This window comes from Equus przewalskii, chromosome 1 (assembly GCF_037783145.1).
Source record: "Equus przewalskii isolate Varuska chromosome 1, EquPr2, whole genome shotgun sequence".
Taxonomy (NCBI): Eukaryota; Metazoa; Chordata; class Mammalia; order Perissodactyla; family Equidae; genus Equus; species Equus przewalskii.
Genome location: NC_091831.1, coordinates 116,562,141 through 116,581,139, shown reverse-complemented (window position 1 = coordinate 116,581,139; position 18,999 = coordinate 116,562,141). Strand labels below are relative to the sequence as shown.

Below are 18,999 nucleotides of genomic sequence, written 5' to 3'. Positions count from 1 at the left end.
TGTTACACAGAGTAACATTTTTGTTGAGATAATTCCACCCCTAAGGAAAGACACTCCATGTTTTATTTGCAATACAGCCTTATTATGGATCAATATTAGATTTCCATGGGGCACTTTGCATTTTGCAAATATTGCTCATCAGTCACCCAGAAAGAGTACTAGACTTTTACATTCAAATTCCAACTGAGGGCCCATGAGCAAGTCATAAGCCCACTCTGATCCTATATCCCTGTCATATAATCACTTACTTCCCACCATTTGCAAGGCTGGAGATAACATATGTAAAGTGCCCACTCTGTGCCCAGCGCATAGTAGTAGCTTAGTAAGTTTAAGTTCCCTTCCTTCTTCACTATCCTAATGTATTTGTTAAGCATGGAGGAAGACGGATGGGTGGATGAGATGGGGGGGAGTAGTACCGGAGAGGCTCCAGCTACGTTTTACAATCCTACCCAATCAAGTCTGAATTAGGCCTCAGTTTCCCATTTATAAAATTAGGCAGGTCAGGGTGAGTAGGAAGAGGAGGAGCCTGGCTTTGTTGGTTCCAGCTGGGCCGTTGGATTCCATAACCTGGGCTCCACTGCCTGGTTCCAGCTGACCCCACAGGCCAAGCTTCCCATGCTCTGAACGTCTTTTGGCCAAGTTCAAGACTGGAGAGGTGCAGGGAGAGGCAAGGGAGAGGTATTTCCCCCAGACAGCCTGAAGGTGGCACCAGAGGAACGCAGGAGCTGAAGATTCGTCTCCAGCCATCCCGGAGACCAAGGCAGGGTTGGGAAGGGCGAGGCAGAGGTGGTGTGCACTGTTCAGCAGGGCAGCGGCAAGTGACTGGGGAGCCTGGTTGGGGGTCTGTCCACATCCATTTGAAAATGACACGAGGGTCCTCTGGCTAATTTCCTCTCTTTAGTAGGATGATCATGTGATTTACCATTCAAATCCAAACACTGATTTATCACTGAAATCCAAAGGCTTCAGGTAGTGAAAAGGGGCCACTGTTAATAATTGCACCTGCAACAGGCTTAAACTCACCTGTCCCTGGCAAACCAGAACTTTCTGTCACTTTGCCCTCAGGTCACCTTTCATTGTTTCCATTCTTTCTTTTAATCTTTTTTTTTTCAAACATACTCGATTCTTTTTTCCCTAGACCACTGTCTTTGAAGATGCCCTTGCAATGGGATATTTTAGACCTTGCAGCATCTGCTTTAGCTTCTTAAGTCAGAACAGAGTCTCTCTGAATCCACTCCAGTGGCTGGTTTTAGCTTCCAATCAGATTCTTCTGCGTTCCCTGGGATGCTATCCCCATGACTCAAGAGTTAAAGATGTCAGAACTGGAACAGTGACCCTTATCTCAACTTTGGTGCCTCTTTAGTCTTTACTAAATTTATTCCTGTAATTTTCTTCTGAGTGCTCATGCCCTTTATCTATTTGAATTTAGGTATATCGGTTCGTTGAATTGCAAATAGACAAGCCCCATTAAGCAGGATTCTTATTTTTCCAAGATCACCCCATTACTCCATTCAACTCCAAATTAGCATGCCATCTATCCCCTTGTTTCTGAGCCCTCCTCACTTAATAGCCTCATAAACATCCATCCACTGCAAAGGGCTCAAATTTTCTTCACTTCTGTTTTCAGTTGATTCATTGCTATCTAAGGAATTGATTTGTTTGGGGGAGTCGTTAGTGGAGAACCATGCCCTTTATTTTTATAGTTGGATTCTGCTGTTTAATAATGTGTCTCTCTCTGTCATTCACACTCGCTACAAATGGTTATGGACTTCAGTCTTAACCTAAAATCTTAGTTAGAAATTTGGCTTTATCTGAACAAAGTAGCTATGTGAAAAATAAATTGTTTTTAAGGAAAATTTTCTCAGCTAGGAATCACATGGTCACAAATACATGTGTAAGCAATAGTAAAATCGGGCTCTAAATATACAAAATCTTAAATTGTCGTTTTGAGAGACAATATTGCCCATTGTTTATTTTTTTTCTCTATTAGTGAAGTGCATTCCACATATAGTGAGGTACACATATCTTAAGTGTACAATTCAGTGAGTTTTTACATACGTACACAGCCACGAAACCACCACTTAGTTTAAGATACAAAATCTCTCCATCACCTTTGAAGGCTCCCTCATGCCCCATCCCAGTTACGATCCCCCCTCAAACTACTATTCTGACCTCTATCACCATAGTGTAGTTTTTCCTGTTCTTGAGCTTCATGTAAATGGAATCATAGAGTCTATGCCCTTTTGTGGCTGACTTCTTTCAGTCAACATAATGTGCATAATATTTATCCATGTTGTTGGTGTGTACTGGTTGTTACTTATTTTTCATTGCTGTAGTTTCCATATTTATGTCCAACTCAATGTTTTGTGGGGTCTATTGGTCCTTTTTGGCTAGACCGATAGTAAAAATCTTCATATCAATGAAACTTAGGAAATTTTTAGAAGACGAAAACCTAAAACCCTGCTCTCCAGACTTAAACCCAGTTCCCTCCTCGTGCCTGCTCCCGTCCCTCTTCTTCTCATGGTCCTTTTCCCTCACAAAGTTGGTGGAGAATTGAGGACCTTTAAAGCTCTTCATTATGTCATTAGCTTAGGTGTTCTTGTCATCTGGACAATAGGATAGAACATTTATAATCTGAAACGTTGAAATAACAGCAAACACTTATACAACACTTATTACTGTTCAAAGTGCTTTGCATATATTATTTAGTCCTTAAAACAACTCTGTGAAGTAGACACTATTATCGTCATCCCCACATTTCAGATGGGAAAACTAAGACACAGAAAGGCCAAGGAACTTGCCCAGTGTGGTAGAACCAGGCTTTGAACCTGGGTGGTCCGGTTTCAGGGCCCAGGCACTTCACCATCACCCCACACTGCGTACTGTGATACTGTCTGTAGTTGAAGTATTTTCTTCTATTAGCCTGTAGCATTTTCTGAATAATTCAAATCTTAATAAATTTGCTTCAAAGAATACAACTAAATTGAAGTGGAAGATCTAATATAGAATGTGGCGTTGATGAATAAATTATGACTCTCTGGTTTTAAATAACAATTATTTGCTGATCTTGTGACTTTTGCCAGATAGGGCTATAATGTGCCAAGCCTCATTTTCCTTTTCTTCAATGAGAGGAGATGAACTCAGTGAAGGCACAGTTTATCATAAAATCTCATCATGATTTCCCTCATCAACTGGAAAGCTGGAGACTGGTTTCTGGAGTTTTAACTGGTTGAGACGGAGTTGAGTGCCACTCGTAGCACAGTGAGTTTAAGAAAGATGGTCTCCCTTCACTTCTGCTGCACAGGGTCATGTGAGCTTTGGCGATTAACATATGTGATTGATAGTTTTCTCACGAAAATGATCAGGGTTCTGGATGAAATTATCTTCAAATTTCCTTCTGCTGAAGACAGGAGATGGGGGCAGGCCGACTTTTCCACTTCTAGAACTCCGGTTATGAGCTCAGCTAGGAAATGGTGTGGTAATGGGGGTGGGGGGTGTTTTTATTTTCCAAATCATCCTTTCCCCATGCTGTGCTCGACGTTGGAACTCAGAGTGGAAACAGCCCCTTTGAACTGCCTGCTGCCTGCACTCTGGGCCATATGTCCAGTTTCCTGGCTTGTTTCTCAGCCTCCAGCTGTGCTCGTTCCTCACTCCCACCCATCACTTATACCAGATCCATCCCCCCAAATATCCCTTCCATCATGTCACCCTCTCTCCCACCCTAAGGCACCTTCTCCCCTACAGGAAATGTCTCCAACCTCAGCCTGGAATTCAAGGCTCTTCCTGATGTGGCCTCACCTCTCAACATTCTACTGCGTCCCCTTGGCACCTGCCAAATTGGACCCATTTTTACTATACACAAGCTGGGCTGTCCTACCTCCTTGCCTTTGCCTACACTGTGACTTTCCCCTGAATGCTTTCTTCCTCCCTTTCCCCAAGTCCAAATTATATCCACCCTTCCAGGACCTCAAGTGCTCCCTGCAAGCTATCGGTTCCTCGTCTGCTAGGGCTGGAGATAAAAGGACCAACCAGGAAGCATCTGGGATCTGCTGCAGAAGTGCCCATGGGTAGCAGAATCATGGGATGTGACCAACAAGTAGGAGTCTCAATGATAAAGGAGAATGACAGGAAGGCAAGGAGAAGGAAGGAGAAGGGCAGAATCCATTCAGTCAGCTCTCATTTATTTAGCCTACTGTGTGCCAAGCACCGTGCTGGGCCCTGGGGACACAGATGAACAAGACTCATTCACTCCTTGAACAAACAGTTGCTGAAGGATTTGTGTGACGATGCCAGGCCTCGAATCCGGGGTGGAGGACAGGTGAGCAAATGAACATTCAATTAGAGTGTAGGGTGGGGAGTGGCCTGAGAGAGGACTGTGCCAGTTACCCTGGGTATAGAGGGGGCAAAGGGCGTTACAGAGAGAGAGAGCTCTCCTGTTCTGGGGCTGCAAGGAATTCCGTGTGGCCAGAGGGAAGGGTACATGTCATGGTGAGAGGGAAGGCTGGAAAGGCCAAGAAAGACCCTGAATGCCACCAAGGGTTTGGGCTACACGAATATAGGAAGCCACTGAGCGCCTTCGCAGAAGAGAAAGGCCAGACTCAGATTCCAGTTTGACTGCAGTGTGGCAAGTGGAATGGAACTGGGCAACGAAGCAAAGATGAAGAGAGAAAGGAAGGGACAAGACTCTGGAGATGGTTGGGAGGACATGGTGATGGATTGGCTCTTGAGGGTAAGGAGAGGAAGCAGGCAGCCATGACAGCATGTGTTCACTGAAATGGGAGGAGCAGCAGGGTGTAGGGGAGCAGGGGGCATGTGGGCATGTCAAGAAGGAGGGACCTGTGGGCCATCCAAGTGGACATGTGCAGTGGGCAGACCAGACTTCTGCCAGTGATTCGAAGTCATCAGCACATTAATCCATGTTTCTCAATCCTGGCTGCCTGTCCCAGCCACTGGGACTTATTAACCATGTAGGTTCCCAAGCCCCCCTACCCAAGCTCACTGAGTCAGAATCTCTGGGAATGGGGCCCAGCAATGTGTATACTGTAGTTCAGTGTTCCCAGCCTTGGTGATTGTGTTAGAGGTCCCCGAGGCCAGCCACATTTGCAAGAAGGACTCAAAGAACTCAGGAAAGCAATTATACCCATGATTACAGTTTATTACGTGAAAGGATACAGATTGAATCCAGCAAGGGGAAAAGGAGCAGGGGACGAAGTCCAGGAGAAGCCAGGTGCCCCTTCTAGGTAACCTCTCCCAGTGGAGTTGCAAGGGCAACAATTATTCTCCCAGCAATGATGTATGACAACACGTGCTAAGTGTTGTCAACAGGGAAGCTCATCTAAGCCTGGGTGTCCAGGATTTTTGGGGGTCAACCATATAGGCATGCAGCTCCTGGGTGACTGACTTTAGCTACTCAGTCTCCAGCTCCTAGAGAAGTCAAACTGATGTGTCCAGGCCACAGGCATACAAAACATACACACAAAACGTACATATAGGCATACAAAAACACTCTTAGCAGGAGGGACATTCCAAAGGGCTCAGAGGTTATCCCCACCCTCCCCAACTCATCCCTCCTCTCCACGTTTCCCCCCCCCCCAGCTGGTCAAAGACCAGTCCTTTCTTTGGAATGTATAGGGCTTGAGTACCCCAAGCCTGCCTAGCTGACCCTTTACTGCCCAGAGGTCTATATTAGAATGCCCTGGCAAGCTTTTAGAATGCTCGATGCCCAGGATGCACTGCAGACCAGTTACTCAGAATCTCTGGGGTTTGGCCAAGGTTGGAACCCACTGCCATAGACAGTAATGGGCACCAAAGGAGGGAATGAGTCCATTGCAGGGAATGTAAGGAGAGAGAGGAGGATGAGGAGGCCAAGGATGGTGGACTGAGGACTGCAGAGCCTGCAGACCACGGCGGGGAGCAGCTAGAGAGACAGGTAGAGAACATGGCCCCCAGTGTCTGGACAGCAAAGAGAGACAGCAGGCAGTCGAGTTACATAAGTGGCCTGGGAAGGATCAGTTAGGCCCAAGGAAAGGGGGCATGGTGCCAAGAGGAGCAGGAAGTTCCATGGGCCTGGGCCTGGTGTCTCCTCCTCGCCCTCCTCCTTCTCCCCTCCTCTTCTGCTCCCTCTAGCTCAGGCTTTCCATTCCCTTTCTGAGACTTTCCTTGTGGAATCAGAAGAGGGTACCTGAATCGGCCTGGTTTGCCTAGGCTGTACAGTCTGGGGTGGGGGGAGTGTAGGGTAGACAGGGTCACCTCTTCAGGCTCTCCTAGCTCAGCCCTTCGTGGTTCTGTGGTTATGACTGGATCTTCAGGCTGGATTTGACCTTTACTGGTCTAAGCACTGAAGACATTATAGTGCTTTTCCCCAAGGGGGATTTCAAAATAAAAATAAAACTATAAACCATAGAACATAACATTTATAAGTACGCTGAAATAAAATGGCTTCTTTCTAAGTTTTCCAATTACAACAGTCTTAACAAATATTTGGAAGCTAAACCTCTTTTGCCCTTTTTGGAGGGTGTATGGGTTTTACAGTTACTCTAAGCTTGCTTCGTTCACCCATTTATTGGGTCACTCACTCAACCCTGTAGACCTTTAGGTTCCAAATCCTCAGGGACCCCCATGCACACCAGGGATAGAAAAGGCTGGAGGGGCCTCTAATACTCTTCCTGGGGCAGGAGACACACTGACTCCTCTACATTATCCAGCACTTCCCCGCCCCCAACCTGAGGACTCAGCAGGTTCATCCAGAGAGGAGAAGGGCTTCTTTGATGCATTATTCAGGGCACACCAGGACAGTCCTCAGCTGATTCCCAACCTGTGGTTCACGTGGGCTGGAGCCAGGGCCTTTATTAGAAGACCTCAGCCTGACATCGTGACCTTCACAATCACTGAGTGATCCCTCTTCTGGGAACCCCCCACCCTCCACTGACTTCTATTTGTGAGCTGGTGGGGTCTTATGAAATTCACCTTGACGCTTGAGTGCCAGGTCCTTCCAGCTTAATGTTCAGTATCAACAGGTTGGATCAATACCAAAATATTACATAAATCCTACAAGTCAACCAGGGAAAAAGTGAAGGCCAACCACCCAAGGCAGAATGGGGGTAAATTATCTATTACCTGTTGGTTCAGGTTAATTAAACTAAGGGAATACAGGCTGACAAAGGACTCAAATATGGCCTGATCCAGGAGAAGTGTGGGAAAGAAATGTCACCTCTAGCAGCCTTGTCCTTAGACCCTGACAGAGATGCTGAGTCCATATCCACATCTGTTGTCCCAGTTCCAATGGAAACCATCTGTGGTAGACTGGTCTATTGGTGACCCCCTACAGACCACCTTTCCCAGTATTCCAGTCTTTGTGTGGCCCCTCCCACTCAGCTTGGCCATGTGACTTGCTTTGGCCAATGGGACATTAGCAAATGTGATACAAGCAGAGGCCACAAACTCCTCTTGAAACTTAGCTGCCATACTGTGAGGAGTGAGTGGGTAAAACGGGTGAAATGAGTCAAAAGGTACAAATTTATAGTTATAAAATACATATAAGTTGGGGCTGGCCTGGTGGCGTAGTGGCTAAGTTCGGTGTGCTCTGCTTCAGTGGCCTGAGTTCGCAGATTTGGATCTCAGGCACAGACCTACACCACTCATCAAGCTATGCTGTAGTGGCGTCCCACATACAAAAACATAGAGGAAGCTTGGCACAGATGTTAGCTCGGGGCCAATCTTCCTCACCTAAAAAAAAAAACATAGGTTGTGGGGATGTATAAGTCATGGGTATGTAATGTACAGCATGGTGACTATAGTTAATGATACTATATTGCATATTTGAAAGTTGCTAAGAGAGTAAATCTTAAAAGTTCTCATCAGGAGAAAAAAATTTTGTAACTGCGTATGGTGACAGGTGTTAACTAGACTTATTGTAATTATTTTGCAATATATACAAATATTGAATCATGATGTTGCACACCTGAAACTTTTGTTTTAAAGATTGGCACCTGAGCTAACAACTTTTGCCAATCTTCTTTTTTTTCCTTCTGCTTTTTCTCCCCAAATCCCCCCAGTACATAGTTGCATATTTTAGTTGTGGGTCCTTCTAGTTGTGGCATGTGGGATACCGTCTCAGCATGGCCTGATGAGAGGTGCCATGTCCGTGCCCAAGATCCGAACCTGTGAAACCCCGAACCACTGAAGTGGAGCGCGCAAACTTAACCACTCGGCCATGAGGCTGGCCCCCACACCTGACACTAATATAATATGTCCAAAAAAAAAAATCACCCTGAGCCAAGACCCTTGGGGCTCCAGGAGGAAGATCCAGAGGCCCTGAAGAGCAACTGGGGGCGGGGGGAGGGGTGGGATTTGCTGCCTGCCAACTTCCTTCATTCAGTCCACAATAGCCCCTTAAATGGACTGTGGCCAGGCAGTGCCCACTCAGGGAGAAGTAAGACACAGTCTCCATGTAACTCATAGACCTGGGAGCACGAATTTCACCAGATGAACTCTGAGGTTCCTTCTAAGTTTTGGGCTCCTGTGTTCTAAAACTTGAAAATGTGGTTTTCAAATTCACTAACTCTCAGAGAGCCAGACTACTGGATTAACTAACCAAAGTTTGCTCTGTGCATGTGTGGACTCTAGCCTCAAGATCTCCCCCAGCTTCCCAGCCCATCCTTCCTGCAAGGAGTCGTGAATATGTTTGGTCAGATTCCAAGGTGCCATGTGGTCATATTTGCCAGTGGGCGGGGTCATTACTATGAAAAGGTTCTGCACTTGGACATGGTGCTCAAGGGTGCCTCTGTCTCTGTGGGTCTCCCTTCACAGAACAGGCTGATCCTGGTCAGCTGCGGCTGGTCATCTCTCTTCCATTCTGATTCTGGGCCAGAGCTGTCCTGGTGCCTCAGTCTCCTGCTCCATATGCCAGCTGAGGGTGGTGCAATTCTAAGGTCCATGTTGGGTTAGAGTGGTGAGTCTCACCTTGGGACATCTGGCCATGTCTGGATATTTTTGGTTGTCACAACTCAGGAGAGGGTGCTATTGGCACCTAGGGGGTAAAGGCCAGGGATGCCACTAAATATCCTACAATGTACAGGACAGCCCTTCATAACAAAGGACTATCTAGTCCAAAATGTTGACAGTGTCAAGGTTGAGAAACCCTGGGATGGAGGAAGCAAGAGCCCACCTAGGTGTACTCCAGAGAGCGTGGCCTTGGGGTGTCAGTCCCTCTAAGAATAAAGTGGTCCTCACCTTTTTCTACATCCCTCATGGGGCCATATGGGGGTGAGAGAACAGTTAGACTAGGGTAGGATCCAGGCATTCCTGCCTCCCCTAGCCAAATATGGTTCTCCTGATAGCATAATCTTCCCTAAAAATGTGGCTAGGGTGGGGGGATGGGAGAGATGCTTCCCTCCATCTTCTAGTATACTGGATTTAAGAACTCACTTTAAAAAATATTACGAGGACATTCACTGCAGCGCTGTCAAAACTGAAAAAGATTAAAAAACCAACTCAAATGTCCATTAATAGGGACCAGATAAATAAAATATGATACACTCATACAGCAGAATTATACGCAGTTGTTAGAAAGAATGAGGCAGCCCTAAATATAATGATATGAAACATTCTCCAAGGCAAATTGTTAAGAATACAGCAAGGTGCAGGAACAATGTGCTTGGTTTACTAATACTTGTGTGAAAATATATTTACAAATATTATATAAATGTACATGCTGAATATGCATAGACTCTCTCAGAAGAGATGCAGAAGTATCCAGGAACAGTGGTTGTCTCTTGGGAGGGATCTGGGGCTTGGAGGGGCCAGGAATAGAAGAGATTTCTCTTCACTCTATGTCTTTTTACATCGTTTGAATTTTATATGTTCTATGCATTTATTATCTATTCAAAAACAAATACAATACATACAATGGAATAATATTTGCCTTAAAAGGGAATGATATTCTTTTTTATTTTTAAGATTTTATTTTTTTTGCTTTTTCTCCCCAAAGCCCCCCAGTACATAGTTGTATATTCTTCATTGTGGGTCCTTCTCGTTGTGGCACGTGGGACACTGCCTCAGCGTGGTTTGATGAGCAGTGCCATGTCCGCGCCCAGGATTCGAACCAACGAAACACCGGGCCGCCTGCAGTGGAGCACGCGAACTTAACCACTCGGCCACGGGGCCAGCCCCCAGGAATAATATTCTGATACATGCTATAACATGGATGAGCCTCGAAAACATTATGCCAAGTAAAATAAATCGGACACAAAAGGACAAATATTATATTCCACTTAAAAGAAGTACCTAGAATAGGCCAATTCATAGGAACAGAAAATAGAATGATGGTTTCCAGGTCTGAGGGGAGGTGGGTGAGGAGTTAGTGTTTCACAGATGCAGAGTGTCAGTTGGGGAAGATGAAAAAGTTCTGGAGACGGACGGTGGTGATGGTCGCACAACATTGTGAATGTCCTTAATGCCACTGAACTTTACCACAATAAAAATAAATATATGACATAATCTATTTTAAAATATACATTAGACAATTTCGTTGTCTAATGATAGTAAGTATTTTAGGCTTTGCAGGCCATATACAGTCTCTGCTGCAGACAACTACTCCCCGGGAGAGCAGCGGCTATTGACAACATGTAAATGAATGGGTGTGGCTATGCTACACAAAGAACAGGCAGAGGCCGGCCGGGCTTGGCCCACTGGCTGTCGTTTGCCAGCCTCTGCTCTATGGCTCTCAGTTCCCTCATTTGTAAGATGGGGACAATAACTGTACCTACTTCATAGGGTTGTGCGGGAATTAAATGGGGTAACGTGTCACGTATTTTGCTCATTGCCTTACACATAACAAGCAGCCAACAAATGTCAGTTATTATTTTTGCTAGGATAGGTGAGGTAGCCACAGAGGATGCAGAAGGAGGAGGTCATATTTATTTAACGCTTACTGTGCACACTGTAGGCCGAGTCTCAAAGGGACGGGACTTCACTTTGTTGTTCTTATTAGTTACTTAATAAAAATAACTCATGCTGGCATAGAGCTTTCTGCATTTGGTCCATTAGCTCATTTCATCTTCATGATTACTCTCCGGGATAAATTTTCCAGATCAGGAAGCCAGGCCTCCAAGTTCACGCTGCTGGGGAGAGCAGAGGCAAGGTTTGAATCTTCAGCCATCTTATTCCAAAACCTGTGTTCTCAACCAGGGGTCGAACTGCCCACCCCTTCTCCACCTAGTCCCCATGCTTGCCCTGGGAGGTTTGGAAATGTCTAAGGGTATTTAAGGGGGGATGTTAAAGCATGGGGAGGACTACTGGAGTCTACTGGCCAGGATCCAGGAGTGCTAAGTGTTCTGCAGTGGGCAGGACAGCCCTGTGAAACGAAGAATTATGCACTCCCAAGTGCCAGTTGTGCCCCGTGGAGGAACTCTACTCCACACCATGCCACCCAGACCGGCTTACAGTTGTGTGGGGAGGTGGGTTCACCGAGAGCACAGAGTGATTAGCGCCCGCACAGGGAGAAGGGGTGGGCGGCAAGGGGACAGCGGGGGTGTGTTCCAATCTGCTGGGAGTGGAAGGAACAGGTGGTGCAAGTTGTTAAATTGTAAGCTCAGTGGATTCTCTAAGTTTCCCTCTAAATTTGCATGAAAGAAGCAGTGTGGTATACTGTAGTAGAAAGAGTACTTAGTTGTCAGGGGCTGAAAGCATTGACTTGACCACTGACCAGCTGTGCAACTAGGGCAACCGAATTGACCTCTCTGGGCTTTGATATCCTCAGAGTGAAATGAGGATAATGACACACGTCTGTCCCCTTGCAGAGTTTGGGAGAGGATTCAATGAACAACAGAGTGGAAGTACATAGCTCTGTACAAAGGGAAGGCATTTTATTAAGGGAATCGTAAAGCAATTGTTAACAAAATAAAGCTCTTCCTTTTTAAATCTTGAATTTGGCTTCCAAAGGCCATGTGGAGGTTTATCTAACAGCCCAAGTGCAGGCCTGCCACCAGCTGCCTCTCCTGCCCAACAAATTGAGATTTAGCTTTGATCGCATCTCCTGCAAAACCAGCCAGCATGAAAAATGAGCCCAGGAAAGAGGAACTGAGCTTCCTGTTGGCCGTAACTCCTCAGAATAGTGGAGAAGCTGTCCATACCCAGCCAGATGTTGAGCCAGACAAGGGACTGGAACAGCTTGATGGAGTGACCTGCCAGTCAGGCCCCACAAGCTATTTCCTCGCCACCCCTCCCCCCCCAGAGGAGAGGGGTTAATAGTTCTTTTGGTCAAAATATCAAGTTGGAATTAATCTATAGAAATGTCAAGCCTGCTCTGTAAGCAAAACTGAGGCAGTTTATGATTGCAGAAAACCTCTGTGCATGACAAGGGGCAGCCATTTTGTCTCCCGAGCTCTCATGTCTGTTTTTCTACCCAGCTCCCAGACGGACTCCTACCTCTTGAGATCTAGCTAACTGTGGTTCTAGCTCCACAACCGCACGCCTCCTGAAGCCTACCCCACGCTCTGGGGGGAAGCTCTGGGAGCTGAATCTCAGGGCCTTGCCTCCTGATGCCTGCTTCCCTTTTGTTTTTTGTCAATCCAGCTGAGAAACTTGGCCTTTCTCTACTTCCAAAACAAAACCAGAAAAACAGTGTCAGAAGGATCCCAAAGAGAGAAGAATTTGAGGACATTTTCCCTGTGCCAACACAGCAGTCAACATTGTTTTGCAGAAAAAACAGGTTTTGGAGTCAAACTTCTTGGTTGGAACCCAAGCTCCCTCATTTACTAATGGGGTATCCTCAGGAAGTCACTTAACCACTGGCTTCAGTATTTTCATCTATAAAATGGAGTTGCTAATTTCTACATTAAAGGGTTCTTGTGAGGACTAAATTAGATTAGCCATATCAATGGCAAGCACATCATATGTGCTTATTTAAGTTAGAATTCTTTTGTCTACAAATTGGCTTAAATAGAAGGAATGTGTAGGTTGGCGAAACTGCAAAGTCTGGCAATTGGTCAGGCTTCAGGTAGAGTTTGATCAGGGCCCTGGATCTGTCTCTTTGCATTCCCTGGGCTCTGCTCTCATCTGTGTAATTTCCTTTTCCATGCAGCTTCCCTCATAGTTACAAAATGACTACAGCTATTCTGGGTCTCATATCTACCTTCTGTATCATCCAGAAGAAGAAAGCTCCTTTTTCTTTGCTGAATGAAGGAAAGTCCTGGGTTTCGCTCTGATTATAACATTTAAGGTCAAGTACCAAACCAGTCATTGTAACTGGGGGCTATGCCATGCCCTGACTGGTTTAGGCCTAGGTGGCAAATGGATGGGATTACACTCAGTATCCTGAGGTACCCCAAGGTCTAGGCTCATCCACATGGGATCCTGTCTTCTTCATATTTGTGTCACCAGAGGCTGGCACAATGTTTGACACACGAGGAGATGCTCAGTAAGAGCTGTTGAATGGATGATGATAGTCGTATGAGGATTCTAAAATCTAAGGAGAGAGTAGGTTTGCAGTGCAACATCTAATCATCCTCTGACTCAGTTGCCCAGTTAGTGGTAATTCCTCAGGTACTCTCTTCAATGAAATCCCAAATTACAAATGTTGACCTTTACCTTTTCCCAGAGAACAGCTTGTTCTTCCAGTAATACCAGTAAAAGCCTAAATAACCACCCTTGCCAGGGCCTCATGAGTAGTCTGAAGGCTACCCCATGCTGTCTTTACACAGCTCACTTTAGCAGGGAACATGAAAATCAAAAATCCAGTTCCATTTTTAATCATTGGATCCAATAAAGAATATTAAATTTGTCTTTAAATAGCTTTTTTTTTGTTTTGTTTAATGGAAATCGAGGTTTGAAAGGGCAGGGTTTTTTAAAAAAAATTTTTTATCAGAGCATTATGGGCTGAACCTGAGGGACATTCTTTGCAGCTCGCACAGAGATGCTGGCAGGGCAAGGGCACAGAGTCTAGAGGAGCAGAGCCACAGTGCCCAGGCCCTGGGGTGTGACAGAGAAGGTGGAATAGTCACTCCCACCCTTCAGAGATCCCCTCATCCTGGGCCCAGCTGAGCACCCAGCGTGGGAGATGAGGTGAGGGGCCTGAGCCAGCTCACACCGCATTTAGCCTGGGCTGCCTCTGAACCTCCACTGCCAAGACCAAGGACTAGCATGCGCAGTCAACAGCACGTGTGCTGGGGGTAGGGTGCTCCAACAAGTTACTGTGATATATCCATATTCTTTACCAGAGACCCAAGGCCCACCCCTTGTCATTCTATTCGCCTTTAGAATGCATGAGGAGCCCCATTCCTTGAACCAGATGATTTCCTGCCTTTGCTTGGCTACTCTGGCCCCCGGGCCTGCCTTCCCCCTTTCTCTTCCTCCCAAAGTCCTCCTCATCTTCCAGGCTCAGTTTCCACGCTGCCTCCTGCAGGGCGCCTCCCTGTGGAGTCAGTGGGCGATGGCTTCATCCTGCTGCTGCCTCCCTTTGCTGGTGTCTCTATTTCAGAATGGTTTTCATTTTGCCCAGGGTAGTGAGGAGGAAAAGTGGACGGCCAACATATACTAAACATTTACATTTGCACCAGGCACTGGTCGGGTGTATTCACATGCAGGATCTCATTTAATCCACACAACCAGGAGAGGTGGTCTTACACCCGTTTCACAGTCAGGAACCTGCGGTTCAGAAAGGAGGAGTAATTTGCCCAAGCAAGTGGCAGAGCAGCTTCCATTCTGCATTTTTCTGACCCCAAGTCCAATGCAGTTTCTCCTCTACCTCCCTGTGCAAGGTACCCCCCGGGTGGGTGAAACCTCCAGAAACACATCTGTTCTGTTTTATTTAAAAGGCCCTTGAGTCCAAAATTGACTGGCAGCACACATGCCTGTGATCATTAATTCATGTACGTCCTCCCTCCCCATGCCTGTTGTGAATCACGGCCCCACGCCCAGAAGTAACAGGTCTGCATCATTTCCTGAATGTCACCAAACACATCTGTCACTCCTAGAGCTTCCCAAACACCATCCCGGGTGCACCCAAGGAAGCTCTGAGCCAGATGGCCAGGGAGCCCCACTGTGAAATCCCATTACTGCTTTCAGCTAATCGGCTTCAAAGCATGAAAAGTAATTATGGAAGGGGCCATACACACGTGTCCCCACGGCGGCATGGGAAGTACACCATCCGGACAGGTTCTGAGAGCTTCCTCCTTCTTCCCTCCCCACCAGGAACTCACCACTTTCTAAATCTCTTCCCTCCCTCCTGTGGCCTAGGCCGCCTTGCTGAGATGGAAGGATGGCTCAGTGAAACATTTTTATTCAGACATATAGATACTTGTGATGGGAGCAAGTTTTGAGATGTTAAGTCATGTTTTTCTCTCCTGCTGTCCTTCCCCCTCCTTCCAGCTGGGGGCTAGCTCTGGGCCTCACTGCTCCTGGCGGAAGGATATGGCAGAGTGGAAGCAGGGCCATGGGAACGACAGAGGGAGGGTGCCTAACCCTCTTGCAACCATTTCCTGCCACCACCATCATCAGAAGGATCAGCTCCCTGGCATGTCTAGGGCCACCATGGGCCACCACAGAATAGAAATGGTGGACAGAAAAGATGGATGTCTCAGTGGCAACCTGGGTGAAGGATGACTGAGGACAAGAGGTCCCCTGATACCCAAACCCCCGACTTTGCATAAGACCACAGAACAGATGCACAGCTGACTGCCCAGGAAAGGAGATGTTGTTTTAGAAACTCAAAGGTTGCATTTAAGAAGATAAAGGCAGGGCCGGCTCTGTGGCATGGTGGGCGGTTAAGTTCCGCACTCCCACTTTGGCCTCCGGGTTTCCCCGGGTTGATCCCCAGCCCAGACCTACGCATCACTTATGAAGCCATGCTGTGGCAGGCGTCCCACATAGAAAATGGAGGAAGATGGGCACTGATGTTAGCTCAGGGCCAGTCTTTCTCAGCAAAAAGAGGAGGATTGGCGGTGGATGTTAGCTCAGGGCTAATCTTCCTCAAAAAAAAGAAGACAAAGGCCAGTGGTATTTCTTGTGCACCTGAGTCCTGGACTAGGAATCAAGGTCCTATGGAGGGAGCAACCATTCTCTCTGACCTCCGCAGCAGCCCCCATTTCACAGATAGGTCAGAGGCCACAGAGAGGTAATGGGGAAGAAGGAGAAGCAGATACCTAGACTCTGAGGCTGGGCTTGGACCAGGCCAAGGACCCACACCTCCATCCAGCTCCCCAAGAGGCTGCCATTGGCTGGGGCCAGAGCTGGAGGAGTGGACACACAGTTACACTCTCCCAGGGTTGCTGCCCCATTGCTGGAACCTTCCCTATGGAGGGGCTTTTTGTGCCAGGTGCATCAACCTCCACTGGGCCTGGTAGCTCTGGCCCTGGTTAGAATCCTGCAGTTGTCACAGAGGCCTAAAATGTTTATGCCCACTTTCCAGTGGGTGCAAGAGAGATGGGAGAAGAGGCAGGAACCCAGCCAGTGGGGAATCTGAGGGAGTGTGAGGGACCTGGGAGGGGTGAGAGGAGAGCCTCTGTTGATCACCGGCTGCCCCAGCTGGCAGGTCAGAACCCAATTTAAATTTTCTCTTTGAATGGGGCCACCCATTCAGAAGACCCCAGGGCTGGGGGAGACAGAGCTGCAGTCCAAACAAGTGGTTTCTGAGGTGCCTCCCACTGCAGAAGGGCTTACAAAGTGGTTAAGGCAACCCACAAAACAGGAAACCCAATATTTAGCTAATGCAACACTGAACAAACCTGCTAAATATGCCTGCCCCTGAATAATTCAAATGGAGCCGGGCCAATGCATTATTTTTTATAAAAATACACGAATCTCACTGCAAAAGCACTGAAGCGTAACATCAGTCGTCAGCGGTGGCTTCTTGGGGATGCAGAGGAAGGGTTAATGCAACATATCACATGACAAAACATGCCCAAATCTCCCCAAATCCTTCTCTCCACAAGCCCAGTCCTTCCAGTAGTTGCCCAAACCTCCGTTCCTCTTTTCTCTTGCTCCCTGCAAAATCCTAAGCTGTGCCCTGTCTTTCTTTACTCTGCCCTCCCCTTCTCGGCCCCCTGGGGAGCTTCCTTGATTTCCCAGAGCAGCCCCCCTCCCCTAGGGCTTTCCCATCTTTCCTCAAATGGATCAATTCGGCCTCTCTCAGCTTCTCCAACTCTGCATCTCAGCCTTTCTCCCTTCATTGCACAATAATTTCCAGGAGGCTGAGAGCCCACAAACAAGGGACTCTCTCTTTAGAGAAGGGGGGGGAGAGGCGACTACAAATATTTGGTTATAATTTTCTTCCCTGACACACCTGTTTACATGGGCAGCGCTGAGCCCTGCCCAGTCCTGGAAATATCTCAGGACCCAGCTCCCATGAGCACTGGGGCAAGTGGGGCCCAGAGAGCCTTTAATGAGGACCTCCATATCCCACTCCACAGCCACCCGTGTCCTGACCTCTGAGACTCCATGTCCCCCTGGCCTCTCCTGCTGCCCTGCCCTGTCCTGCCTCAGCCCACCCAGGAAGGCCACTGCTGGAGGCCCCCAGGAAGCTCACGCTTGAGCAGGCCTTACAATGGGGCCTGGCAGGTCCAAACTTTGGAGTCTTGCTGGGGTTTTGGACCAGCCAGGAAGCTGATGTGGACAGGGCTGGCTCAGGGCCAAATGATGGGCCAGGCAGGCCAGGTCTGAGCCCTCAGTAGTGCCCCCTCCCCACTCTTGGCTTCCTTCTGGCATCCAGCCCCCAGGTCCCACCTTGCACTCGGCCAGGTCTGTGGACGTCCACTACCGTGCTACAGGATCAGAGCTGCAGAGGGCCCTGGCGATTGTTAGATGAGTCCAGCTCCTATGCCTCATCATGGAGATGTTGAAGCCCAGAGTCAGGGACTCTCACAAGGTCACATACTGCTGACAGAAGGAGCTGGAACCTAGGTCTCCTGACTTCCAGACTAGTGTTTTCCCCTCAACACAAAGAGATTACATAATTTCTAAGCTGTGGAGGAGGGTGGAGGTTGGGTGTTTTTGAAATGAACGAAATTGAAAATGTAAATTGTGGGTTCTCTTATGGTTGTTTGTATTTTAAGTGGAACTCAAAGATCAACTTCTTGATTTACAGGCAAACCCATCGAGACAGAAAGCAGATGGTGGTAGCCAGTGCCTAGGGGACGTGAGGGAATGGGGAACCACTGCTTCATGGGCATGTGGTTTCTGAATGTTCTGGAACTAGATAGTGGTGATGGTTGCACAACACTGCGACTGTACTTCATGCCACTGCACTGGATGCTTTAAAATGGCTAAAATGGTCAGTTTTATGTTGTATGTATTTTACTACAATTAAAAGTCTGCTTGACTCGAATAAATAAAACTTGTTGTGAGGAAAGGCCAGGAGTTTGTTTTGCTGTTTCTCCTTCTCTCCCCATCCTGGGAGCACTCCCAAGCTACGGGGACCGACTCGGGCTACAGAAAGACCAAGAGTCTGTTCAAGCATAATGTGCTCAAAACAAAATGACGAAAGGAGTTGCTCCTGAAAATCCATCCGGGAACAGGGCAGGGAGCACAGCTCACACCAGGGGAGGGGCAGGTGAGTCCTGACAGCTGGCTTACCCAACTATGGCTACTAGCTCATCGCAGAGTAAATGAGAAAAAGCAAAGCCTTTCTCACAGCTCTGAGGGAGGTGCCAGACCATGGGGCAGGCTGGGGGCTCCAGGCCACCCTCTACTCCCACTACCCCCACTACCCCCACTGGCCACTGTACTTGCCAGCCACACCCTCTCTCTCTTCGCCACCAAGCATTGTCCCTCCCCTCCTTGAAAGCACTGCTTCCAGCCTGCCCCCTCCTTTCTCACCCAGCCCACTTTCTATGTTTTCACCTCTCTTATCAGAAAAACACTAGGGCCATGAAGATTTGCTCACATTTACCTGCTTTCTGTAAAGCTTTTCACATCAGACCATTCACCCACAGGTTTAGTCAACTCATTTAAATGGTAAATCTGTGTGTGTGTGTGTGTGTGTGGCGCGCGCGCGCGCGCGTGAGT

General features: G+C 47.6%; 1 long non-coding RNA gene across 1 annotated transcript; it reads right to left on the bottom strand.

Annotated features, from left to right (window-relative positions):
* Positions 1–9,912: 9,912 nt before the first annotated feature.
* On the bottom strand, positions 9,913–17,931 carry LOC139075701 (uncharacterized). Its single transcript, XR_011526366.1, has 3 exons — positions 17,719–17,931; positions 10,932–11,120; positions 9,913–10,122 (listed from the first exon to the last, which is right to left on the bottom strand). It is a non-coding gene; the product is annotated as an uncharacterized lncRNA (long non-coding RNA).
* Positions 17,932–18,999: the final 1,068 nt, after the last annotated feature.